This window comes from Rhodamnia argentea, chromosome 11 (genome assembly GCF_020921035.1).
Source record: "Rhodamnia argentea isolate NSW1041297 chromosome 11, ASM2092103v1, whole genome shotgun sequence".
Taxonomy (NCBI): domain Eukaryota; kingdom Viridiplantae; phylum Streptophyta; class Magnoliopsida; order Myrtales; family Myrtaceae; genus Rhodamnia; species Rhodamnia argentea.
The window spans coordinates 9705998-9733342 of NC_063160.1; positions in this window are offsets into that span (position 1 = coordinate 9705998).

Below are 27345 nucleotides of genomic sequence, written 5' to 3' on the forward strand. Positions count from 1 at the left end.
ACCATGGCGGAGGGTGGTCAAGGGCGACGAAATAGCGGTTTGGCTAGAACAGGGCGCGAAAACAAGGCGAGGGGATTTCGGGGCAGCACGGGGCTCTATTGGCGGCGATCGGCTTCCGGTAGCCTTGGGGGATGATGACGGGTCGAGGGTAGTTGTTGTGGGCGGTCGGCGTGCGGCGGCACCGAACTAAAACGGCTGTAGTAACTGCGAAGGTCGAAGACCCCAAAATAGGGCGGGAGGGCGTTGGGACTGCTCCGGAGCTGTTCGCGGTAGTTGGACGAAGGTGGGATAGTGGCCAAAGGAGGGCGAAGGTGGCTAGAAGCAACAGTGGTCATGTGGCGGCTTGAGCAGAAGCAAAAATCCAAGTGATGCAAAATAGGGCAACAAGTGTCGGAGTCCTCGTCAAGCTCGCCGAACAACGGGCAAGCGATGGTGTCGCAGCGTAGGGCGGGCAGCAAGGCGGCGATGTGACAACCTGGATTTCCTGCCGAATTTTTATCAAGTGGATTAATATTTATTGGATTCGAGTTATTATTAGGTGAATGAGTTTTGGAAAAATTGTTATATGTTTAGCGCGATGGATTAGCTTGAGACTATGAGAATAGTGGACACGATATCCGAGATCGGTGGTGTTCGTTTGTTTTATGAACCTAGTTATTAAATTGATCCCTGTGTGAATTCGGCTCGCGGTTGAACTGCGAAGGCATTTTATATTAAGCCCCCACGTCACTTTATTTTCCCTATACATGTCCTCCACGTGTTGTCATTTTCCCCCATGCCCCCGCCACTTACCTCCCTTTTTCTTTTCTCCTTTACAATACCCCATAGAATAAGAAGTCCCTTCCCTCGTTCTTGAATCGACGACACCACCGTATGATGACGATGAATTTGCAAGGCCCACGCTTGACGGTGGCTCCTCGCTCCTTCGATATCGACTCGTCCTCTCGTCCTCTTGGTGGCCGCAGTGCGAAGAGTGACGGAAGGCGGCTCGGGCTCACTTCATCAACAGTCTTGATTCCATCTTCACTTAGCTCTAAAGAAGGCAAGTACATCTCTAAATGACCTACTAGTTTGTGCAATGTGAGAGGGGGACAATGGTGAACCGAGTAGCAGTTTTTAGTTTCGGATAGTTGGGTTTCGAGGTTGCGAATTTTCTGGTGATTTTAGGGTGCTTCGGCGGACGTGATGGGAAGTCGATTGGTGGGTGAATTGTCGCAAAGCCGATTCATTGTAGGCTCGGACGGGAGGAGAGCGCGAATAACCTGGAGCTGAGTTGTGATATTCTAAATTCCGACCCCATTTCGAAGTTTATGAATAAAATGAGCATCGATGTATTTCGGTAATCTCACTCGGAATTGATCACTTTAGAGACAACCGACTCAAGGGGAATGGCTAAATAGGATAGTACGCGGACTAAAGAACTCGGCCGTGGACTAGTATCCCGACCATAAGGATCGCCAAGGGTACACTCTAGGCCATGCGGGTCGATCTAAGATTAGTGTAAGAACAATCTGCTAGCGTCGTGCAATTGGACTGCAGGTGATTCCGCTAGACCATAGCATGATTTGCGGATGACTCTGAACCGATTCTCGACGATTGCGTCCCGCCAGGACTAATAATTTCCCTCCCTATTACATGACAACCAGGATCGCCGTGGTCCGAATAATTCTTAAATGTGATAAAAATCACGGGTCAATACACGTAGCTCCCGAGAGCCGCCCGTCGGCCTAAGATGCACTGAAACCGCGATCGGCTAATTTTTAGCGCAAAGTAAACTTCGAAATCGGCGGCCGGGTATTTGAGAATTCCAATGCAAATAAATTGGACGTTGCCTTGCCGGAATCAATAAGGATTTTATATCCCCAATATGAATCGGAAAAAGTGTAAATCAAACCGCAAAGCGAGAAGTGCACGCCGGTCCCGAATTTCGTTCAGCACCTTAAGAGACCGCGAAGGAAAATTTGGCCACTTCACCATCCCATCACATCGGCCGAAATCATCAAAGAAATGAAGAAGAAAAGTGCTCTTGAAATGCCCAAGTCCCAAGACTCATTAAAACCTCAAAAACCCCAAAAACCCCATACCAACTTCTACTATTCATGTCATATAACCACCCCACTCACTCTAGTCACTCTTGATTGAAGTTGAGTCAACTCCATCACTCTCTCTCCCTCTAATGTGACCAGCCGAAGCCCCCCTCTCACTCCCTCACTTTCATTTTCACTCTCACCCCAAACTCACTCTCATCTCTCATCTCTCTCTCCCTAGCCCGCTCCCTCTCGGAACGCCCCATCTCCGACGACCCCGAGGAGCTGCAGCCGCCACCACCATTACCTCTTCTTCCCCTCGTGACCGTGAGCCACCGCCGCCGCCACCGAACCGCCTCACTCTCCCTCTTTGGACACCGGTGCAGCAAATTAGGGAGGGAGGCCGTTCGCTGGTTTTTGCTCACCATTGAAGGTAAGAGCTAGAGTCTTGACCGTAGGCTTCTAAGGTAGTTCGAGTAAGGTTTATGGGTGGATTTTGGGAGGATTTCTTGAGCTAAAGTTGGTGTTTTCTTGTTTGAACCAAAGGAGGCCGTTTGAGTTCAAATCTGGTCGCGTGAGGTCGCCGCCCATCCGCCGGGTTTTCTTCTCCAAAAAGGACTGGTAAGTGGCTCTAATCCTTCCTTAGGCTTATGGGATACTAAGGGGCTTGATAGGTTGTGGATGAGGGGCATTATACGGGCTGTTTGGGCGTGAAAAAGGGAGACCGGTTCTGGAAATTCTGACCTATTGTGGATTTGAATTTTTGGATGATGAATGAACATGTTCTTGGTTGATTTGGGTGTTAAATGATGGCCTAAGGTGAGGGTTATGGGCTGAGGATGCTAGATTCGGCCTTAGGTGTGAATTGGATGTGAGTTGTTGCACGTTATGATATTGTTTGTTATTACCGGAATTGTTGTGAAAATTATGGAAAATTTCTGAGTTGGGACCATGATATGTTCGGCTATGTGAGTGAAATGTGATGTTACATGTTGGAGTGCGTGCCGGACCGGTTGTGAATTTGGTTGGAATAAAATGAGGCTTTATGTGGCTTAGTTGGAGCCAAAGGGAAATTGGTGCATTGTGGGTGTGTCATAGTGTTTTAAATCGATATGCGAACTTTGGAAATGTCAATGTTGGAATCGGCTAAGATTGTGATGCGCGGACTTTGTGTTAGGTAGAGCGATCAAATTGTTGTGAAATTGAGCTTTATCCGTTATACTCGATCATGAAGTTTAGTAATGGAAATCTCTGGAAGTGAAATTATGAGTACCGATACCCCGATGTGTTAATGTCGCGACCCTCCCGATTTCGGACTTCTATGTGTGAGAAGAGTTAGAGAGTTAACGTACCGATCCTTCGGACCGGTTGACGGCGGATCTTTAGGATCGCGGGTCCCTCCCAAGACCCATTACTCGAATCGCAATGGGAGAAAATTTTTTTATCAAATATCGGGGTCGACCTTAGTGTAGTCGGATGACATATGCATAGTGTACATGCATATGGAGTCGCCACCGATCAATTATTGGAGGGTATGATCGGGAATCCTATCGAGTGGTCGGGAGAAACCGTTCGATTCTACGAAAACCAGAGATTTGGGTCCGGGGACTTGGTTACACCAAGATTTACATTGACGCCCTTTCGGTTATCGCAGTTGAGTGATCTTCTAACCTAAGAATTCATGCAGATGCGATTTCGGATGAGGTAGGCTCTAACGATCTAAGGTTAACATGCGGTTGGGAATTTCTACCCTAACGGTCCCAATCGGGAAAATTAAAATGTACAATCAAGATAATCCAAATCATATCAGTCAATCAATCGAAACACTATACATCTAATATGGCCATATCGACCTATAAAAATACCAATTTGAGTTCCGGGGTGGCTCGGGAAAATTTTGGGACGAATGGCCCAAAAGGGTATAATGGTCATTTTTGGGGGTCGGGACCCAAAAATCACAAAATTGAGGTCGGGGCAATTGAATGTGGCCATTTCCCATTTTTGTGATTTTTTAGAATTTTTTTAATTTTTTTAAATTTTTTTGGATTTTTTATTTATTTTCTAAAAGTCGGGAAATTTTCCGGATCGATGTGAATCGACCCTCGAAGTCTTAAAAATTCTCGATCCGGACTATAAGAGTCCCGAATCGACCTAAACATTTTTTAAAAAATTTTGGGAAAATCTGGGAATTTTTATGAATTTTCTATGAATTTTGCAATTTTTTTTTGGATTTCTGGAAATTTTTATTAATTTTTTATTAATAATCCGAACCGGGTCAAACCGGCCAACGACTAGTCAACCCGGTCCGGACCGCTCACAAGCTGCTCGACACTAAGACGACGACGTATTCTATTTATTCCTAATTTTTATTTGATTTTCTAAAACCATTTCCTAATATTCTGATCGACTCACGTTCAAGCCAAAACGACATCACTTCTAACCCTCTAATCTAAACGACGTCGCACTAATTAATGAATGAACGGCCACGATTTGATCCCAGATTAGATCTAGGCCGTTCATTTGCTCGGCCTAACGAAACGACGACGCTTTGGCACCCTTTTAAAACGACGCCGCATCGCTACGTTGTATGGACGGCCAAAATTAGATCGAAGATCTAATCTAGGCCGTCCGTCCTCTCTTAACTAAAACGACGACACTTCGACTAAGACTCTGGACAGCTACGATTGATCTCAAACTTGATCTGAGCCGCTCGTCCTCATTAACGCCTAAACGACGACGCTTCACCTAAGAAAAAACGGCGCCGTTTCCATTATTATTATTATCTATCTAATATATTGAATTATCGAAAATACAAAAAACAGATTCAACGATCGAGAATCAAATCCACCTAATTATCTCGGCCGTTGGATCTGAGCCTAGTCAGCTCGCTCGCGCCAACGGCTGAGTTGATCGGACTCTAGCTGGACCAACCAAGACGCGATACATCGGGCGCCGACTCGTTGACCGCGCTACGTAGACTTCGTCGTCTACCTCTCGACGACACGGGATGAACGGCTGAGACTCCTCCGGCGAGATCTAACGGTGAGATCTCGCCGGAATGACCTCAAACCAATGCTGATCGACTCGCACGGACTTCTAGATCAACATATTCAAATATCACACGATTTCATCCACGAAATCATCACTAATCGAGCTCGTGCGGACCTATAGTCGTAGAATTCAATCACGCAATCCAGAACATAATAGATCGATTCATTCGCAAACGAGCATAATCAGGAGTTCGTAGCACTTACCTCGAGCTCCGATCGAGCTCGCAATGGCTAGAATGGCCTGACCGATGTTCAACCGGCCGGGTGCGGGTTAGAGGCTCGACTCGAGATGTTCGAGCGAAATCAATGCAAAACGGAGATGCGATTGTGGTCAGAGGTGTTCCGGGATCAAAAGGCACACATCAATTTAAGAAATCACGCGCGAGGAAGTGATATGCCTTGGTCGCACAATAGGGAGATTGAAAGCTTGACTCACCAATTTTGGACGTTGCGGGTCGATTGAGCTATGCCAATCGCTTCTCCTTGGCTCGAGCAAGCTTCCGGTGACAATCCTCGGGCTCGATTTGGTCCGGATCAGCCGGGCGAAGAACTCATAGTTTGAGCTCAAATCCTCAATCGCACGGGCGAGAAGACGAGCTCTCTCTCGCTTTCTCTCTCTCTCTCTAGCTTTCTATGTGTCTCGCGAACGGAATGAACCACCTTCTCTCTTGAATCTTCCTTGGGCTATTTATACTTGGTTTTGAAATTTGGCGTGTACGGGTGAGAGCTCGCCAAGCCTCTCACACGTGTACTCACGTGCCAAATGGTCGCCGAACGGTGACGGAATCGATTAGGATTCCGTCCAAGACCGTTTGGCCCACCGTCGAGCTAAAACGAGCATGAATTCACACGGTTTGCAAAATGTTGACTTTTTATGCCGCCGTGACTTTGACTGCCAATTCCGCCCGTCTCCGGCGACCGTTGCCCGTGATGATGGTGGCGATCGACGCATATTGATCCAAGGAATAAAATGCCCACGGCAATTGGTTTGATTAAGCTCGAATTGGTCTTCAATTTGACGATCAAAGTTTGCCTTCAAATCTGCAAAATGGCACAAGTCGCCCGAGGAAGATGACACTTGTTCGGACCCGTTCAACCGGTCCAACCGGTCTAAACCGGTTCAGACATTGAATTTTCAAAATTAATCAAAATACATGGGAAATTTTCACAATTAAACCTCAAAATTGAACTTAGGAGCCTAAATATTATCTTAAAATGTGGTTTTGCCCAAAAGTTTTCATCAATTTCTACAAAAGCCCCAAATTTTTCTAAATTCCCAAATTGGGGAAAACTTCAATTGAGTGCCAAATTGACCAAATTGGATCAAACCACCCATGCCAATCAATTCAGAATATGTGAAAACCTTAGGGGGCAATCCAATTTCTCCATGATAGTCCCTCAATTAAAAGTAATTTCAAAAATTAGAAAGTTGAGGGACTAAATTGCAAAGATTTTGGGAATTCTTGCCCAATTCGTACAATCCGTGTAATTGGGGGTGCAATCGATCAAATTAAAGCTTGAAGGGACTGCAATTGAATATCTAGACACTAAATGTGCAAAAATTACAAATTAAAAGACTCACTTTGTATTTTTTATGCGAATTCAATCCTTAGTGTTATGAAGAAACACCTAAAATCGAATTCAATTTTTTATTTTTCTTGAGGCCAATAAAAAGAGGGAACTAAAATAAAAATATTGGAAATTTTTCTATATTTTGGTGACCTCGGGAAGTATTTTTTATGAATTTTCTTGTATTTTTCTATTTTCTGAAAATAATAAAAAAATGTGAAAAATACGAAAAATAATTTTTTGTTCAAATTGGTTCCTTATGCTTGGCCAAGGTTACCAAACTTGATTTTTTAATTTTTTGATTTTTTGTGAATTTTTGGTGAATTTTGGAAAATAAAACTAAGGAAAAAATGATTAAAAATCGTGTGTCAACGGTTAAACGTGGGGATTATAGCCGATCGTATATTACTATGACATATCTGTATGCTATCATACCCCGATGCGTTAAACGCGGGGTTTGTGCCCGTCTTGATGCGTTAAACGCGAGACCGACCCGATGCGTTAGTACGCGGGTCTATGAATTGAGCTCATTAATATGGATATGGTAGCTCGATGCGTTATTATACGAGCCTGAGTACCGAGAATATATTATTAAGCCTGATGCGTTATTACACGGGCTAGATTATGAAAGTGGGTATTTTAAGCCTGATGCGTAGTTGCGCGGGCTAGATGACCGAGAGTATGTGTTATAAGCTTGAGGCGTGGAAACGCGGGCCAAAGAATTAACTGTCTGAAATTGATGTCATGCATGATCGATGAGTGACGGTGCCTAAGTTTAAAGCTCCATAGTATAGAAAATTTGACTATTGAATTGAGAACCTGTGGTGTCAATTGGAATTAATTTCATGCATGATTTGATCCGTCTAAGAGTCCCTTGTTATCCGTCGTAGTTTAATTAGCTCGGAGGTACCATATCCTAGGGTCGGCTTAGATTCACCTTATCGGGATTTTATCTCACCCCTTCGTGGGGCCCACTTTTCAAACCACTAACCCTGAAAATGCCGCCGCCGCTTTTTGGGATATCGAGACAGATCGATCGCATAGTGACGAAATATGTGATAGGCGATGATAGGTTGTACTATAGGAACCTTAGCACCGTGTGGATAGAAGTAGGAGGTGGAGCTTGGGAGGAGCTTACCTTTTTAGCCTGGACTAAGGAAGCTAAAGAACAAAGGGGCGGACCTCTCCAAATCTATGGCGTGCCCTACGACGAGGACGAGCAAGGAGACCCCATGAAGTTGGACCTTGTCGAGTGCTTGCCTTGGAATGGAGAAGTCATGGACCCGGACACCGAGTCGATGGGGGAGGAGGACGTTGAAGAGCCAATGGAGTCTAACCTGGAAGATGTGCCACCACTAGCAGATGCCGCGGACTGAAGACCAGAGTAGGGTCCCCTTACTTTTTGGTATATCCCGATGGAGGGATGTAGTCTCGTAGAACGTATACCCTTAGTTGTCTTATATTTTGTGGGAGCTTTTTACCCAAAGTCGACCGTCTCCCTCGTATCCCGATGTATTTCACTTCTATGCGTTGTAAGAATGATCCTCCCTTTATGTTATGAAAGTCTCCTTGTCTTCTAAAGTCATTCTAATCCATTTTATCATTTGGGTGTTGCATCGCTTCCGCATTGTTGACACCTGATTTTTAATCAATTTTTCTATAGTTTTATTTTCCAAAATTCACTAAAAATTCACAAAAAAATTAAAAAAAATTAAAAAAATAAACATTGAAAGCCTTGGCCAAGCCTAAGGAACTAATTTGGAACCAAAAATAATTTTTCATATTTTTCACATTTTTTTAATATTTTCAAAAAAAGGAAAATATTAGAAAATTCATAAAAAATACTTTTCGAGGTCACAAAAATACAAAAAAAATGTCCAATATTTTTCATTTAATTCCCTTTTCATATTGACCTCATAAAAAGTTGAAACTTGAATCCAATTTTAGGTGTTTCTTTATAATGCCTAGAGTTGAATTTGCATAAAAAATACCAATTGAGTCTTTTTATTTGCAATTTTTGCACATTTGTTGTCTAGACATTCAATTGCAGTCTCTTTCAACTTCAATTTGATTAATTGCACCCTCAATTGCACGAATTGCGTGAATTAGACAAAAATCCCCAAAAGTTTTGCAATTTAGTCCCTAGAATTTTTAATTTCTGAAATTACTTTTAATCTAGGGACTTTCTCCGCAAAATTGGACTACCCTTGGGATTTTTACTCATTCTGAATTGATTGGCAGGGTTGATTTGGTCCAATTTGATCATTAGGGCACTCAATTGAACATTTCCCCAATTTGGGAATTTTGAAAAATTTGGGGTTTTTGTGCAAATTGATAGAAAATTTTGGGCAAAATTGCATTTCCAAATAATATCCAGGCCCCTAAGTCCAATTTTGAGGTTTAATTGCAAAAATTCCCACTCAATTTCAATTAATTTTGAAAATTCCACGAGATTCACTTGCTGAACCGGTTCAGACCGGTTTGACCGCCGGTCGAATAGGTCGAACCGGCTCAAACAATGTCGTCTTCTTCCTCAAACCTGCGCCATTTGCAGATTCAACAATGGACTTTGGCGATCAAATTAACGGCCAATTCGAACCTAATTGAGCAAATTAACATGGGGCTTTTGTTTCGCAGGTGAAGACGCGTCAATTGCCATCACCAGCACGACCAATGGCCGCCGGAGTGCGGCGGAATCGACGGTCAAAGTCGCCGGCGTCCGAAAGTCAACAAATTCTAGAATATGAGCAATTGGCACTCGTTTAGTGATTAACGGAGGCTCGACGGACTTGGACGGAATCCTAGTGATTCCGTCACCGCCCGGCGAGCCAGAAATCACTTGGGCGTACGTGGAGGTAGCTCGGCCAACTCACACCCGACGTGCCAAATTTTAAAAAAAAACGAGTATAAATAGCCGAGGAACATTCTCGATCGGGGGGTTCATTTGGCTCACTCAAGAACCGAATAGAGAGAGAAAGCGAGAGAGGGGAGCTCCCGCGCGAAGCTCGAGCTCGAGTTACAGACGAAGGTTCCGCAACTTCATTCCGGCGAATCCAGGCCAAATCGGAACGCCGGACCACCACAGGAAGTTCGCCGGAGCCATCAGGAAGCGATCGCACCGACCGGATCGGCTCAAGACCCTCAAAATCGGTGAGTCGATCTCCTAAGCTTCGTTCTATGCATCCATGGCATCGCGAGTTCACGAACATGATTAATGCAATTGGTGTGCGTTTTGATCTCTGAATGTCGCCGACCACTTCTCCATGTCCATTTTGTTTCGATTTTGTATAAATACTTCCAATCGAGTTCACGAAATCCAACCTCCATTGCCATTTCCTGTCGAAGCTTGTCTAGGTAAACCTAGACCAAACCAGGTCAATCCGACCTGCGGGTAAGGCTTCCGAACTCTATTTGAGTGTTTCCTATGATTTAATTCGTCTATATTGCTCTGCATTGCTTGATTAAGTTTCACGATATCGTTTTGTGCGAAGTTCATTACTCGCGTTTTAGCCGATAGAAATGTCTGATTCTGAGATATATTGATCTAGTGGAATAGGCGAGTCGGTTCGTGGTGGTTTTGTGCAATTCCGGCGAGATGTCACCGTTAGATCTCGCCAGAACTTTCTGGCCGTTCATTTAGGTGTCGTCGAGAGGTTGAAGACGGCCGGCGTGGCATGGTCAAGCGGTCAAAAGGCTGAGGTGACGCGAGCCGATAGGTCCGGCTCGGATGCGAGTCGGCTCGGCCGTTCGCGCAAGCGAGCCGACTGAGATCGATCCAACGGCCGAGATAAATCGAGGGGTTTGATTCTCGGCCGTTGGATCCTCTTTTTGTATTTTTGGATAATTAGTTTATTAGTTAGAAAATATGAATAATAAAAACGATGCCGTTTTAAATAGGTGGTGCGGCGTCGTTTAGAGCATGTAGGGAACGAACGGCTCGGATTCAATCCAGGTTAGATCGTAGCCGTCCATATACATATTTGATACGGTATCGTTTTGGCATATATAGAACGAACGGCTTAGATTAGATCTAGGTTAGATCTTGACCGTCCGTTTAGATAAGTGGTGCGATGTCGTTTCGTTAAGGAATGAGTGAACGGCTCGGATCGACCCTTGTGCTTGATCGTGGCCGTTCGTCCAATGGGTAATGCAGCGTCGTTTTGTCCAAGGCTTCAGAAGCGTCGCCGTTTCATTCAAGCGAGGTTCGACGGCCGAGATCGATTCCAAGGTTGATCTCGGCCGTCCACCCATTTTCTTATATTTCGGATATTAGAAAATAGTGTAGAATATTCAAAAAAATATATAATAAATACATATACGGCACCGTATAGGGTTTGAGCGGATCTGCGAGCGGTCGGACCGGGTTGACCGATCGTTGACCGGGTTGACCCGGTCCAAAAATATTAATAAAAAAATAATAAAAAATAAAAAGAAATTTCCAAAAATCCAAAAAAATTGCAAAAATACTTAGAAAATTCATAAAAATACCCGGATTTTCCCAAAAATTTTTTAAAAAATTTCTAGATCAATTCGGGACTCATAAAGTCTGGATCGAAAATTTTGAAACTTCGAGGGTCGATCCGTGTCGATCCGGAAAATTCCCATTTTTTTTAGAAAATAAATAAAAAAATTCAAAAAAATTAGAAAAATTAGAAAAATTCTGGAAAATCACAAAAAATGGGAAATGGCCACATTCAACTGGCCCGACCACGATTTTGTGATTTTCGGGTCCCGAACCCCAAAAATGACCATTCTACCCTTCCGGGCCTTCCGCCCCAAATTTTCCCGAACCACCCCAAAACCTAAATTTGACATTTACGTGGGCCGATAGAGCCATTTTTAGATATATCGAGCCTTGATTGATTGATTTGATTGCTTGTCATTATATTGATTGCGCATTTGATCTTCATGACTATGATTAATAAGATAGAAAATTCACATCTGCATGAATACCTTAGATCGTTAGGGCCTACCTTACCGATATCACATTTGCATGAATTCGTAGGTTAGAAAATCACTCAACATCGGTAACCGAAAGGGCGTCAATGAAAATCTTGGCGTAACCAAGTCCCCGGACCCAAAAATCTCTGGTTTTCGCGGAACCGATCGGTTTCTCCCAACCGCTCGGTAGAGTTTTCCGATCATACCCTCCAATAAATTGATCGGTGGCGACTCCCAATTGTATGTACACATTGCACATGCCACCCGACCACACTAAGGTCGATATTCGATATAAAATTTTCTCCGACATCGTGATTCGAGTAATGGGTCTTGGGAGAGACCCGCGATCTCGAAAGATCCCACGGACAACCCGGGTCTTACTTATAAAAACGGATCGGCTCGTTAACCCTCTCACCACCGAAACTATTTAAGGAACGAAAATTTCCGGGAGGGTCGCGATAGACTGGCGACTCCATTGGGGATGGAAATGGTTGCTAAACCGATAAGAGGACTTAAGCCGATAAAAATATTGAGTGTTTTCTAACCCCGTTTTTCGCAGATGCTCTTGAAGATGAAGTACGTCCACTAACAAAAAGTGTTAAATGTTGATGCAGATGGGAGTTATAAGGGGTGGCGTCTGTGCTAACCTTTTTTGATGCAGATGTGGAGTTTTGGGTTGTGTGTTTATTTATGCAAATATTGAAGCAGTATTTTGAATATGAATTGCTATGCATGTTTTGCATATTTTGAGGATCATGACACTGCACACACAAGCGCCTAAACCCGAGCCGCGAAATCACCTTTTAGGTCGCCATAGATAGGGATCGGTATGCGAAGCTCTTGTGTTTGATTGCACTTGGGTTGACCATATTTGATCCCGCTCGCTATGCAAAATTGATGGTTCTACCCACTTGTTAGGTCCATACCCGAGCCTTTTTAATTTCTTTAGAGTTGAACCTCACTTGTCTCATGCGCATGTGAAATGGACGGTTGGTATACCTAAAACCAAAAACCCAAAAAAAAAGTAACACCGGTTGGTAAGGCTTTTTACCCTCTTTATTTTGAACTTGTAAATTTAAATTTTGCATACCATGCATTTTCACTACATATCATCACAATTTGTAAGATCGTTTAAGTGACCGGGGTTAAAGGTCAAATTTTCCTTTTTAGGATAGATGGCGCCCCGAAGTCATATTGATGTCTCCGATACATTCGCATGGGAGCGGAGGACCATTCGACGCAAGGACCGAGTACCCGCTACTTTTCAAGTCTTTGGATTTGTCCATGGACGGGAGCTCAACGGACGGAACCGCACTCGTAACGAGGTTTGCGATTATACTCGTTGTGGACGCCATTTGGAAATCAAGCGCGAAAAAGAGAGAATTTGGGAGTTGTACATGAAATTGATGAAGAAACCTCGTGCAATCAAGATCCCAAAGTACTCCCCGATTAAGAAGAAGGAGGTCATCACCATATCCTCTGATGATGAAGAAGATGTCAAACTTCCCGAGATAGTGGAGATCTCGTCCGATGAAGACACTACTTCGACTATCTAGTTTAGTACGACTTTGGGGCATTTTCTAGGGTTCAATACATTTTGAGTCGATTATGTACTTTCATTTACATTTGTTGTCCAAATATCTTTAGGTACTATCATGTCCTATCTCTTTCGATTTTATTGTACTAGATTTGTGAATTTTGCGAGTGGACAAATTTGGAGTTATAAAAGCGACTTTCTACCCCGATTACACTTAAACGATCCTAATCAATTACATGCCATCTTTGGGTGAGATTAGTCCATAACTACCCTATTTGGCTTATTTGGGTCAAGTAGGAGTAGTTGACCCTCATGTTACCAAAAGATGACATGGAATTGGTTAGCACATTTGCATCACATTTCATGCATATTCATATTAAATCCGTGGTAATTGACTTTAGGATCATCATTTTGCATTTTTAGATCATGGGGAATGGAGACATCAAAGTCATCCCGGTACCGCGCAAGGAGCTTTCTATATGGTGGGATCGCCTCGACATCATCAACAAGGCCTACGTCGAAGGACGTTTGGGACGATTAGTGGACCTAATCAAAGTGGAATATCAACCGGCCCTCATTCAAGCGCTAGCCAAGGCATGGGACACGCGCACGATGACATTTAACTTTCAAGGTTTAAAATTGACCCCTACGCTTGAGGAATACATCGCTATTATCGGGGCCAAGTTTGACGACCATATAGCTCAACCCCCTTTAGACATGGACTCCACTCATTCTCTATCGAGTTTTCTTCGTCTTAAAACTTCTGAAATAGAAAAAGTTTATAAGTCCAATTTTGGCAAATTTACATTCTCATTCCTTTTTGACAATTATTCCTCTCTACCCACCGAAACCGGTCATAAATCGGGAAAGGTGTTCATTTTGGCCTTCTTTGCATTCATCCTATTCCCAACTTCTAGAACCACTTTTGATCCTTCTATTGTCCATATAGCCGGACAAGCATGTTGTCGCTGGGATTATTCGTACATGATTTTAGCTGAGACCTTTCTTTCCCTAAACCGTTCCAAAACTTCCAAAAAGGCCGTTTTCCAAGCATTTAATGGACTACTCCACATGTGGTTCACTTCTCATATAAAAACCTTCCGACTCCGAATAGGGTGTTACGAGATCAATGAGCACGTTCACCCTCTTAAATCCTTTTTTAAATATCAATCCCTTGTACCCAAATACTCTTTCAAAAAGTGGGTTGAGCTATTGGAAAATTTGAAGCCCGAACACATCCGATGGCGTTTGACTTGGCCTAAGATCGTGGAGGCTCGCATCATTGGTGTTGAAGATAGCCATATTCCGTTATTGGGATGTACCGGCACCGTGACTTATTATCCCATCCGAGTGGTGAGGCAATTTGGAGTTCTACAAGAAATACTACCGGATGTTTGTCCCGGGATCTTCTCGTTTGACATGACACGAGGAAAGCTTACAAGAGAAGCAAAGAAGTTGTATCGGGCCCGAATCAAACTTATACTTAACGCTTTGAAGAACTCCTCGTTACAACAAGTTGAATGACCGGATTATTTGGATTACGAGATGAACATTCATAGAGCCTCCAAGGAGTATATCCAGAAGTTTAAGGAGTATCGCCAATCAATGGTTGAGCCATATGTACTTGAATGCGTATCTCCTCGCATTGAAGAGGTGGAGTCCTACGAGCCGCAGTACATAGTACCGTACGTACCGGGAGTAGAGTCGTACATTCCTGAAGATCCGGAGCAGTGGATGTCAGAAGAAGGAGAAGACCCATACCCGTGGGATTCCGATGGGTCAGAAGAGCAAGAATAGTGGAAACTTCCCCGACTTGGATAAATTCATTCCCCCATTTAGATTTCGCATATTTGTTATCTTTTGGACACTTTTGAACAATTTGGTCCGTACTATATACATATTATTCCTTTTATGAGCATTTCATGCATACATGTAGAAAGTTCAATTACCACGGATCAATGTCTCTAAATCCTTTAATATTTTCCATACCGATTTGATACTCCGAAAAACAGGTGAGTGATAAACACGAGGACTCGTAGCAAGACGCGCAAATTAAGAATGGAACAGGAAGAACTCGCACCTCGCGTAGGCAATCCGGAGAACCAAATGAATGTGATAGCCACGATGGTGGCAGAGATGAAGGCGATGATGATTGCAAGCCAAGGGAGATACCCTATTGATCCTAATTCTCAAGCCCCCGCGGGCTCATCTAATGGAGCAAATGCTAATCCGGCACCTGCCGCTAATCCCACTCCGAATCCGGAGCGACCGCCTAGGGATCCTCCCATTGTGATTGATTTGGAAAAGAAAGAGAAGCAAATCCTCAAAATGGAAGAGGAGATCAAAAGGCTCGCTAAGATCGAGGAATGTCTGGCAAGCCAGGGAAATGAACTCTCAAGGTTCGATAAAGTATCCCCATTTGAGAAGATAGAAGTTCCTCGCGATTACAAGGAACCGGATTTTGTGAGGAAATATAATGGGACCGGGTGTCCCAAGGCGCACCTGAAATATTATTTGCGCAGAATGTCGCAATTCTCGGATAACATTCCACTACCGGTCAACACTTTCTAGGAAAGCCTATTCGGGGCAGCCCTGGCTTGGTTAATTAAATTGGAGCTAGAGAGGCTCGCTGATTGGGATAAGCTCGCAGACGAGTTTCTTCGGCAATACAAGTTTAACACTTTGACCGCCCTCACTAAAGAGGACCTTCTGAGAACCGTAAAGGGAAAAAATGAGGCCGTTCGCGCCCACGCCCAAAGATGGAGAGCATTAGCTGTGCAGGTAAAATCGCCCGTCCCCGAAGAAGAACCGATAGACCTTTTCCTCAAGGCACTTCTTTTTGAATATTTCGACAAGCTGAACACCTCTGGGTGTCGGACGTTTGCGCACCTAATCAAGGTAGCGTAACGCCACGAATGGGCACCGAGAGAAAAGAAGATACCTGAAGCGCTTTTCGGACGTCAATACCCTTTGAGAAGGGACAATAAGGAGAAAGCTGGGGAAGTAGCCTTTGTCCCAAACCCGCCTAAACCCAAAAATTTCTCACCTTCTACCCCTACCCAAGGAACGTCCTCTTGGATCGCTTCAAAACCACCAGAATTTAGAAGAAAGAACCAAACTGTTTTCACCCCACTACCCCGACCCTTATCCAAATTATTACCCATGCTGCCGGAGAACCGCCTAGTTGCAAAAGAGCCACCTAGAGCTCATCCTCCAAGATTTCCCGGGTTTGATGCGGCCCGGACGTGCATATACCATATGGGAGAAAGGGGGCATAATGTGGACAACTGTCTCGCTCTCAATTTTAAGGTGCAAGCATTGATCGATGGAAAAGTCCCGGAGTTTGATAAGGCTGAACCGAATGTGCAAATGAACCCTCTACCCGAGCATCACAAGGTGAACGCAATTTTTGGAGGCGAAGAGGAAGAAGTTCTGGAATTTATAGTCGATACAAGCAAAATGCGGGATATCCCGACATTGGCCTCACAATACCCGGAGGGAGAGAATATTTCCCGGGAGCAAAAGGAAGCTTGCTTGGAAAAGCTGATTAACTTGGGCGTTATAGGAAGAATGGAAGACGTCACTTTTAAGGGGACCTACGTGGCTGTGGACATGCTATCCGAGGAATTTGCGATGAAACCTACGAGGGGAGCTGTTTGGAAAATACCCTCGGGATACTTGATGAACATCAAAGATGGCCAGGAAATTGAAGAGATAGACGAATATGAATTGCGCCTTGATAAAGCACGCAGAGGCGATAGAAGATTTTTGCAAAGGGCCCTAGAGAGAGGCGAGATAGTGGATAATCTCGGAGAAGATAGTTGCGGTTATAATTTTAAAGTTTTGTATTCGGCGCCCCCAAGCTTCTTCGTTGATTCTGGAGATATAGTCCCCGATGGTTGGGGTGGCATGGATGATCCCGAAAATGAAGAATTTGTGGGAACGATTGACGAAGCTAAGAATCAAGAGGCTCCTCGGAATGAACAGGTGAATCGGGAGTGCAACGTGCGACTTTCTAATCTGGAAACGCACATACGTCATTTGACGACTATGGTAGCCGAGTTATCTCGGTTGGTGGCTAAGAATAACGCCACGGCAGCAGAAGAAAACATGCGGGTTACGGAGATACGGCGGACCATGGAGACGCAAAATCGAAAGATCGCTCTACTGCAAGAGCAAGGTGATGACATGTCAAGAAAGATGGATGAATTGAAAGAGCTGATTACTCCATTCACTCAAGCAAGAAATGTTCCGCCCCAAGGCGTGAACTCGAGAGTGATCTTCCGCACAAAATATAATGGCGCCGGGTGTCCTCCGGCGCATATCTCGTATTATCTTCGCCAAATGGTTGGCCATCATGAGAATGATGAAACACCGATCCGGAATTTCGGATATAGTTTGACGGGCCCCACATTGGTGTGGTTCCAATCAATAGATTTGGACTGGGTCTCGAGCTGGGAGGAGCTTTACGGCCATGAAAAGAGAGAGCAAGTCCGATGGCTCCGAAATGAAGATGGGTGAATCCTTGCTGGATCCACTGGAGTGGGAATTCGGGAGGAATTTGGAGCGTGACAAACTGTTCTTGTTGTGTAGCTAGAATATGATGTTGGTCAAATTTAGAAGACCGAACATACTCCTTAACGGAGCGAGGGGTATGTCGAATGAGATGCTTGATGGAGCGGATTGGAGAAAAGGAAGTGGGTTTGGCAAAAGCCGAATATGGATTGATGAGAGGAAGGTAGGTTTCAGAAATTTTGCTATCTTCGGAAAAGGCTACCTCATAGAGATAGTCGATTTTGGAAGCAGTTGATTTTCGTAACTCGGGAGGTGATGCAAGAGAGAGTGGAGATTGGTGTTGCACTGGAGTGAGTGTGTTTTCTTCAGAAGTTTCCATAGTGTGTGAAAGTTTCTCTTCATCACGGACCTTCAAATACTAAAATATCAATACTAATCTATCTGTAATGGAATGGCTCTTATACCAAAAAGAAAGATGGTACTGTAACCATCAAGTTTGCAAAAGAAAAAGAGGATTCCTCATCCCTTTTTCCTTCTTTCCATCTTGTTCTCTGCTTCACCCCATGTCCATCAGAGACAGTCGGCATGGAAGACCCGGACTCAAAGAAATTTATCCGATCTTTTGGTGCAGATGGACAACCGATCCATGCTTTCAAAGACTCTTCAGGTCATTGTTTTTGGGATCTAGAATGTTCCTGTCCTTCTTGTATCTCACCTGTCGAAGAAGAGGACAGGCCCTCTTCAAAGAAAAAGAACAAGAAAAAAGATCCCTTGTATCAGCGATACCTTGACGGTGATCCCACCGTAGGACCTCTTGGCGAAGACGGCGGAAACCGGCAATACCTTGTTCAGTATGGTACTCCTCCAGTACTCCAAATTCCCTCTCCATCCTTTTGTAAACCAGATCCACCAAATCCTCCACCAACACCGCCTCAAAAACCCATTACCAGCCTATTCTATAAACCCATCCAAAAATGGATCAAGAAAAACCCAACTTGCTCCATTGACCTCCCAAAGCCATACACACATGTTCTTATCCCCGAACCACTCCCAAGCATCTGTATGTTCTAGCCCGAAGACTTTCCTCCACTTCAACCCGGAGATGAATCTCATTCGTCCACCTTAAATTTTCCCCCACTCAAAAAATTCTCTGACCCTCAGCAAAGGTATTATCATGCTCCCAAAATACCCGCACCAAGTGAAATTGATCCACATGGAAGAAAGAAAGGTCCGGCTCCATCAGAAACCGTTCTCAATTGGCGTACGGAAAATGCCTTAGCCTAAAACGTGGCTCTTGAAAAAATTTCTTCCCAAGTTGATCGAGTCGATCAAGCTTCTACACATATCCGCAAGATGCTTGCAGATTTTCAGAAGAGAGTCTACATGATGGAAAATCAGCAACTCCATCACCATTATCCGGAAGATCGGACTCCCCGGATAGAGAAGCCGAAAAGACAGATCCTCATCCTTGAAAATCAGAAAGCTCAACTTGAGTATCGACCACCTTTCTCCTCATTCACTCCTCATGTTCCATCATTTCCTTCCTATGTACAGCCTGCTACCCGTTCGTCACAAGCTTCTAGCCAAACTTCTTCATCCCCCTTCCAAGAAGTTCTTGAGACAGCACCTTCGGATTCAGGTATAAATGTCCTCGCTCTTCGTGCTCGTCTCAAAGCAATCAAAAAAGCTGAAGCCGATGCCAAAAGAACAAAATTCTCCGATACATCATCATCGGTTCCTACTTTTCCTATTCCTCCCACAGCACCACCAGAACCTCCCGATTCACCCCCACACTCCCCTTCACAGAAACTACCTTCATTCATGGTTTCTAATCCTATTGAAAGTTTTTTGATGAAACAAATTCCATCCATCTCCACAATCCAAGCTACCGGACAAGATGATTCTTCTTCAACATCATCCGCACCCCCATCCGAGACATCTCCTTCTTCAGAATCCGAAAATGATCCCGCCTCGGATCAAATTCCAGCCATTATGATGGCTGCAAGTGTTCCAAAAGAAGAAGAAGAAATGGAATTTTCAGATCTAAAACCTCCTCAAGACCCACAACCATCATCTCGTTCTACCCATTCCTCATCAAGCACATATTTTACTCTTGACGATGTTCCCTACCATCGTTGGCCTATGAAAATCCAAGAGTTCCATACATGGCTTGTTGCCAGAAATCTAGCTGAACAAAGCACTTATGAAGTTCTCCTAGAATTCACCAACAAATTTATTGGAACCCCGAAAGACTGGTGGACCTCAATCTCGTAACAAGACCAAATTGCTTTCCTCCCGATGAACTTTCACAGGCTATGCGAGTCATCCACCCGTATTCCGTTGGTCAACCCACCGGTGAAAAAGAACTCAAACGTAAAGAGTTCTTTGAAAGAAAGTGCTGCTCTACTTTTCGAAAAGATCTTGATAGACATTTCAAAGAAATGATCCGACTCTTTTATCATCTCGGAGCAGCTAACAATCTCAAACCAATCTTTTTAGCCTCCATTCCTAAAGAGATTGCAGATGAAGTTGATAAACATCTTCAAAGGCCTCTCCTAGAATCTACACTTGGAGAAATCCAACAAGCTGTTCATATTGCCATTGAAGAAAAATGTAGAAGAAAAAGACGGTTCGATCAGTTCATGAAGGAAAACCGCAAGTTTGACAAGAACTGTGATCGACCGGAATGGAAGATCAAATGCACCAGAGATCGCAATGACCCAGCATGCTCGGGTCATAAGAAGAAAGTCCACCTCAAGAAGATCTCATTTGCAAAGCCTCGCAGAAACAAATGGAGATTCCTCGAAAAGAAATCTCGCGATCACTCCGGGAAACACCGCAAGAAACCCAAGTCTGACAGATGTTACATATGTAACAAAAAGGGTCATTTTGCAAAAAAATGCCCCCAAGCAAAGAAGCAAGGCAGCTACATGATTCGGAAGATCTCTCGTAACACCGGGATTTCTCTCGGTGATGAAGACGTTGAATCCATCTTCTCCATAGAAGAAGAACCGTCTCCAGATACTTTGTGTGCCATTGAAACCTATTCCTATTCCTCTGATTCAGACTCTTCTCCAGGAGATATCCTCTCCTTCTTTCCTCTTGCTGATTTATTCGGAATCCATTCTCCAACATTCCATCTCCCATATTTTCCAGTCCAACTCCAACTTCCGTAAAACACCAAACCCATCCAAGTCATTGTCCTCATTGATGCTGGTGCAGCAGCATCCCTATTAGACCCAAAGATCCTCCAAGAAGAATACTGGACACCATACACCAGATATTTCCAAGCGGCCTCGGGAGAAACTTTTACTACCAAACTGCGTAGTAAACCCCTTACCATCCATGTTCTTCCTGGCTGTGAAATCACCACCCAAATCCTTGGCTGTCCATCCCATGACAAGGATCTCATTATCGGTTGGGATATTCTTTCCAAACTCCCATGACTCAAGATTAACCCTAGGGGGTTAAAATTTCAAAAGAATTTTCAAGAGTTTGTTGAAATCCAAAGACTCTTTGTTATCCAACCAGAAATCATTGATCCTATTTACCAATCTCTTCTTTCTCATTGTTCAGAATCTCACCAGCAGTTTGCTCGGATTTGCTTCAACCCACTTTGGCAAAATCCCGACTTTTTTGTCAAAATCCCTTTTCAGAAAAATGGAGAAATCAATCCTACCCAAGCAAGTCATTCGGGCATGAACCCGGATCATCTTGCACTAGCACGGGCAGAATGTGCTCGGCTCCTTTCTCGGGGACTCATTGAGCCCTCTGACTCCCCTTGGGCATGTGAAGCCTTCTATGTCAACAAAAGAGCAGAACAAAATCGTGGAAAGCTGCGGTTAGTCATAAATTACCAGCCTCTCAATCTGTTTATCTAAGATGACAAATTCCCTTTGCCCCATAAGAACTCTTTGTTCTCTAGCCTTGCCCAGGCCAAGATCTATTCCAAATTCGATCTTAAAGCAGGCTTCCGGCAATTAGGAATTCATCTATCAGACAGATTCAAAACTGGTTTCTGCATCCCTAACCAGCATTTCCAATGGAAAGTCCTTCCTTTTGGACTCAAAACTGCTCCGTCCTTATTTCAAAAGGCTATGTGCAAAATTTTCCAACCCATCCTTACCAATGCTCGGATCTATATAGATGACATCCTCCTGTTTTCGCATGATGAACACTCTCATGCAAAGCTTCTTCGACAATTTGCTGAAATCGTACATACTCACGGCATCATGCTCTCCAAGAAGAAAATGGTCATAGCTCAACGAGAAATTGAATTTCTTGGAATGCGTTTGAAGAATGGCACCTATTGCCCAGGACCACACATTGCGGAAGATCTTCAGAAATTCCCGGATAAGAACCTCTCAGTTCACCGGATCCAATCCTTTTTAGGAATTGTAAATTATCTCATAAACTTCGTCCCAAAAATCTCCCAAACCCTCTCTCCACTGCAAAAAATGTTGAAAAAAAACCCTCCTCCTTGGTCACAAGCACAAACCACCTCCATCAAAATTTTAAAAGAAACACTGCAAAATCTGCCTCCTCTCCATATCCCTTCCACTGGAACCAGAATTCTCCAGACGGATGCCAGTGACAAATATTGGGCAGCCATCCTCCTTGAAGAAGATAAAGGAGATAAGAGATCCAATGCTGCAGAATCGGGCACTACCACTTTCAAACCCGTAATCCAAGATCAAGTTATCAAGATCCACAATACGTACTCCAGAACCGTATTCGACATTCCTCATGAGTATAGAGAGCTCCAGCGAATCCTCCGCCAAGAAAATAAGGTTATACCACCTAAGATATGGCCTTATGGCACAGCAAGCTACTCTTGGGACACTCCCGGGACTCACCCTCATGTATTCGAAGCCCTTCGAGAGTACAACAGCAATCAACCAAGCTCCTCCATGGATACAGATACTCCACCTTTTGATCCATGGGGTGGACAGCTGTCACAAGATCCATACTGCTACCCACAACCCGCCATGCCCGACTTCCCTTCCTCATCCAGAAGCACCCCAAGGGCCCCACATGATCCACACTTGGACCGGATCATTTTAGATTATGAAAAAGAGCGATTATTGCGAGCTTACGTAAGTCAAAAAGATGGTCCCTCTGACTATGATGGACCGGACGGCTCTGACTCAGACGACGCCAATTATTATCCCGACCCGGACGGAAGAAGATAAGGCCATCTGCTCTCCATCGGACATTGTCAGAAGTCCGAGAAGACATGTGTTTACCAGCCCTACCTGCTCCCCTTTGTAAAAGGTCAAGAAAGGTTGCAGAGTTTGTTTGTGTGTGTGCTTGTCGGCAATAATGACTTCCTTAGAAGTCAGAGTACGTTGTAAATTATTGTATCGGCTTGTCGGACCTCGGTTATGGGTGTTCTTTTATGTACTCGCCTATATAAGGCTTGTTAGTTTCTGTTAGAGGCCGGACTTGGCTTCCCCTGTGAAATCCAAGTAAGATTTTGCTTCATGAGTTCCTAAAAACTTCCTCTTTTCTCTTCGAGCGGATTCTTACGTGCTAAAATGTCCCTACTTCTCTATTACAATGGTTGGTTCAGTATGCTCTCCACTTGCCACGAATTATGTGATCATCCAGAAAGTTTATTAGATTTGATATTGGGTTAAAGCGCGTGTAGAGTCCGGCGGGGCCTCTCTCCACTTGTTGATTAACTTCGCAAGTGAGCGCTGGATCTATCCAATATTTTGATCGGGATAAATCTATGGTGGTAATGGATAGTGGATCCTGTGGATCAGAAATCGATGTCTTAAAGGATTAGTTCCAAGAGCGAGATCTAGAGACTAACGAGCGGTCCCTTGAGTGGCCAGAGAGCCCGTGTGTGATAGCATACTTGTCTTTGATCAAGTTCTTGCTTCCGCTCATTTTTTCATACGGCATTTTGAAGCTGGAATTAGAGGGTACTTTACCAAAGCTAATTTGTTGAACATTAGAAAAGGGGAAGATGAGAGTTTTGAACTCTTTGCTAGAAGATGGAAGAAACATGTTGTGATGGTACAACCGCTACCGTCGGAAGGGAGAGTCTTGGAGTTCGTGCTCAAGTCACTTCCGGCAGAATATTTTGACCGCATGTATGCATACACTTTTTCTTCATTCCAACATCTAGTGGAAATCGGCATGAGGATTAAGGGAATTATCCCGAGAATCAGAAGGGAAAGGCAAAGGGATCTGGATGAAGAAAATGCCACGCTGGTAAGGCCAGGTCCAGAACATAACCCCGATGATGTCCATGAAGATGAGATGATCGGAATGGTAGATACTCCGATTCGCTCTGTTATTGATCTGAATAAGGTGGACAATTGGGAAGCATCCACTTCGGAAAAGCCATCAACCTCTCAATCACCTCGGGAAGAGATCCGACCGGTAAAGATTAAATTGCCGCCTGTGGAAGAGTATAACTCGAAGACAGTCCATTGGGATTATGGAACAGGCGAGATTGATGCCATAATGAGATCGGGAAGATGATATCCACCAAGAGAGGCGGATTTCGAAAAGAAAGCCCCGACTTGCGAAGAAGTTGAGAAGTTGCAATCGGTCGTGAGGACTAGTGAATATGAGGTCGTCGACCAACTGCGGAAAATGCCGGCGCAAATCTCCTTGCTAGATCTCTTTAAGAATTCTGAAAAGCACAAGAATGCCCTCCCGAAGGTACTAGATGAGGTGCATGTCCCGGACACCATTAACGAAGTTCAGCTCGGAGACTTCGTAGGTGCTATCCTTTTGAAAGACCGGATCTCCTTTTCGGATGAAGATTTCCCAAAAGAAGGGCGTGTGCATAATAGAGCCCTCTACATCGCCGTGAGGTGTCACGGGAAGGAGGTTCCTCACGTTCTGATTGATAATGGTTCGGCCTTTAATCTCTGTCCCCTAAGCACTTTGAGAAGCTTGGGGATAAACGAAGACTTTGTGAAGACGTCCAAGGCTACTATCCGGTCGTTTGACGGAGTTTCCAAGAATGTAGTGGGAGAAATTGAGCTAGATATCTCAATTGGACCGGTGACCTTCTCTGTCTTGTTTCAAGTGTTGGACATTCCTAGTGCCTTCACCTTGCTTCTGGGAAGACCGTGGATTCATGTGCCACGGGGCGTTCCTTCCTCCTTGCATCAAAAAGTGAAGTTCGTGGTCAGGGGTCGGTTGATCACCGTCCATGGCGAAACGGGGCATCGGGCTTCTTTAAAAGGGATAGTCCCATACATTGAACCCTCAAAGGAGGAAGAGCTGAGTTATCATACTTTTGACATCGTATTCGTCATGCATGTATCGCCGGATACAAAGATAACTACACCGGAGCTTTCAAAACTCGCGACTATGGCGGGAAGAGTGCTACTCTCGAACGGTTTTATTCCAGGTGCCGGATTAAGGAAATACGGTCGGGGAATCCTTAACCCTTTGAATTTGAGCTCTAATGACCATAAGGTAGGTCTGGGCTATAAAGAGACAAGAAAGCGCAATACGGGTCAAGGTCGAGGTCAAAACAATCGTTATGGAGACCAAGGAGGCCGTGGATGCCAAAACGGCCGTTTTATAGGCACCGACGCATGGAAAACTAGAGGAAAGATGTTTGAGAACCCCTTATTTGAAATGTTCTCTAAAGAGGGCAAATGGTTGGAAGATGAAGACATTTCTGAAGATGCAGAGCTTGACTTGTTCAACCCGTTCCTGGATAATCGGGTGCACGTGATCATCGAGTGGCTGGAGGATGATTTCCCAACCCCCGAGTAAAAGGCTCTTTCTGAACTTTATCTTTTAATGCATTTTGATTACTGCATTTATTTTCAAATCTTTTTGCTGTTTTAGCACCCTTTGGGTCGCATGCTGCGATCCGAGAAGTACAATCTTGTATTGCTCTTAGTTGCACCTATTAATGAAAATCATCTCAAGTTTTATTACGGACATGTGGAACAACGGATTGGTCCGATGATGACAATTACTTATCTTGTAGGACTTGAGGCCCGATCTGCCACGTGATCTTGAATTTTAAATAGTTTTTGAGAACAAGGATGTCTGAAAAGTTATGGACTAGTTCTCTTTCCTTTCTTCAAAAATTGAATTCAAAATGTTTTCATGTTAGATAAGATCATGCATTCTTTAATTTCATTGCCTTTGAATACTAACCTTTCATGATGCATTTCAAGCATGTCATCACACCCATGCATAACAGGTTAATATGTGACTCAGATCGGCTCGACGATTATGCATATGAAATTGATATAGAAGAGGCTGATGTGAACGATATCAAGAGGGAATGGGATTGTTTCGAAGAGTCCAAGCCTCCTATCTCTGAAGAATCCATCACTATTAATCTGGGAGATCCTACTTGCGTTAAAGAGGTGAAAGTGGGAGGACACATATCGGCAGCAGATGTCTTAAGAATGACTGCATTGCTCAAGGAGTATCAAGATATTTTCTCTTGGTCATACGCTGACATACCAGGTTTAGATCATGAAATAGTGGAGCATGCTCTACCCACAGATCCCGCTTGCACACCGGTTAATCAGCCATCTAGAAGAATGAACCCCGAACTAGCAGATAAGATTAAGGAGGAGGTGATGAAGCTCCTTAAAGTTGGATTTATTGAGGCTGTCCCATATGCTGATTGGGTCGCCAATATCGTGCCGATTAAGAAGAAGGATGGAAGAATCAGAATATGTGTGGATTATCGAGACTTGAACAAAGCCAATCCAAAAGACGATTTTCCCTTACCGCACATTGATGTGCTCGTCGATAGCACTACGGGTTTTGAACTATTCTCCTTTATGGATGGATTTTCAGGATATAACCAGATCATGTTGAAAGAAGAAGATAAGATCAAGACCTCATTCACTATACAATGGGGGATCTTTTGTTACAAAGTCATGCCCTTCGATTTGAAAAATGCGGGGGCAACATATTAGAGGGCTATGGTAACCCTTTTTCATGACATGATACATAAGGAGATGAAGGTCTATGTGGATGATATGATCGCCAAATCCAAACCTGGAGAAGACCATATTCAAGTGCTAATGAAATTATTTGATCGATTGAGGAAGTACAAGCTCAAGCTGAATCCCGCAAAATGCGTATTTGGCGCAAGATCTGGAAAATTGCTTGGATTTGTCGTAAGCGATCGTGGAATCGAGATCGACCCCTCCAAGATTAAAACCATATGGGAAATAGGGACTCCCTCCACTGTTAAAGAGGTGAGAGGTCTACTTGGAAGATTGAATTATATATCCAGATTCATATCACGGTTGTCAGAAACGGCGAAACCCTTTTTAAGCTTCTGAAGAAAGGTGCAAAAGTGAAATGGGATGCAGAATGTCAACAAGCGTTTGAGAAGATCAAGGAATACTTGGTACAACCTCCAATCTTGGTACCTCCTATCCCTAACGTTCCTTTAACTCTATATCTGACAGTTCATGATGAATCCTTAGGAGCTTTATTGGCTCGGACTAACCCCAATGATCGAAAGGAACGAGCCATCTATTATCTGAGTAAAAAGTTCACAACATCTGAAGCCAAGTACTCATCGGTGGAAAGGACTTGCGTAGCACTGGTTTGGGTCCTCCATAGGTTGAGGCGGTATACTCTGCACTATCATATCCAGTTGGTCACGGAGAATGACCCTATCAAATATCTTTTGGAAAAACCAGCTTTATTGGGAAAGATGGCCAAATGGCAAGTGCTTCTTTCGGAA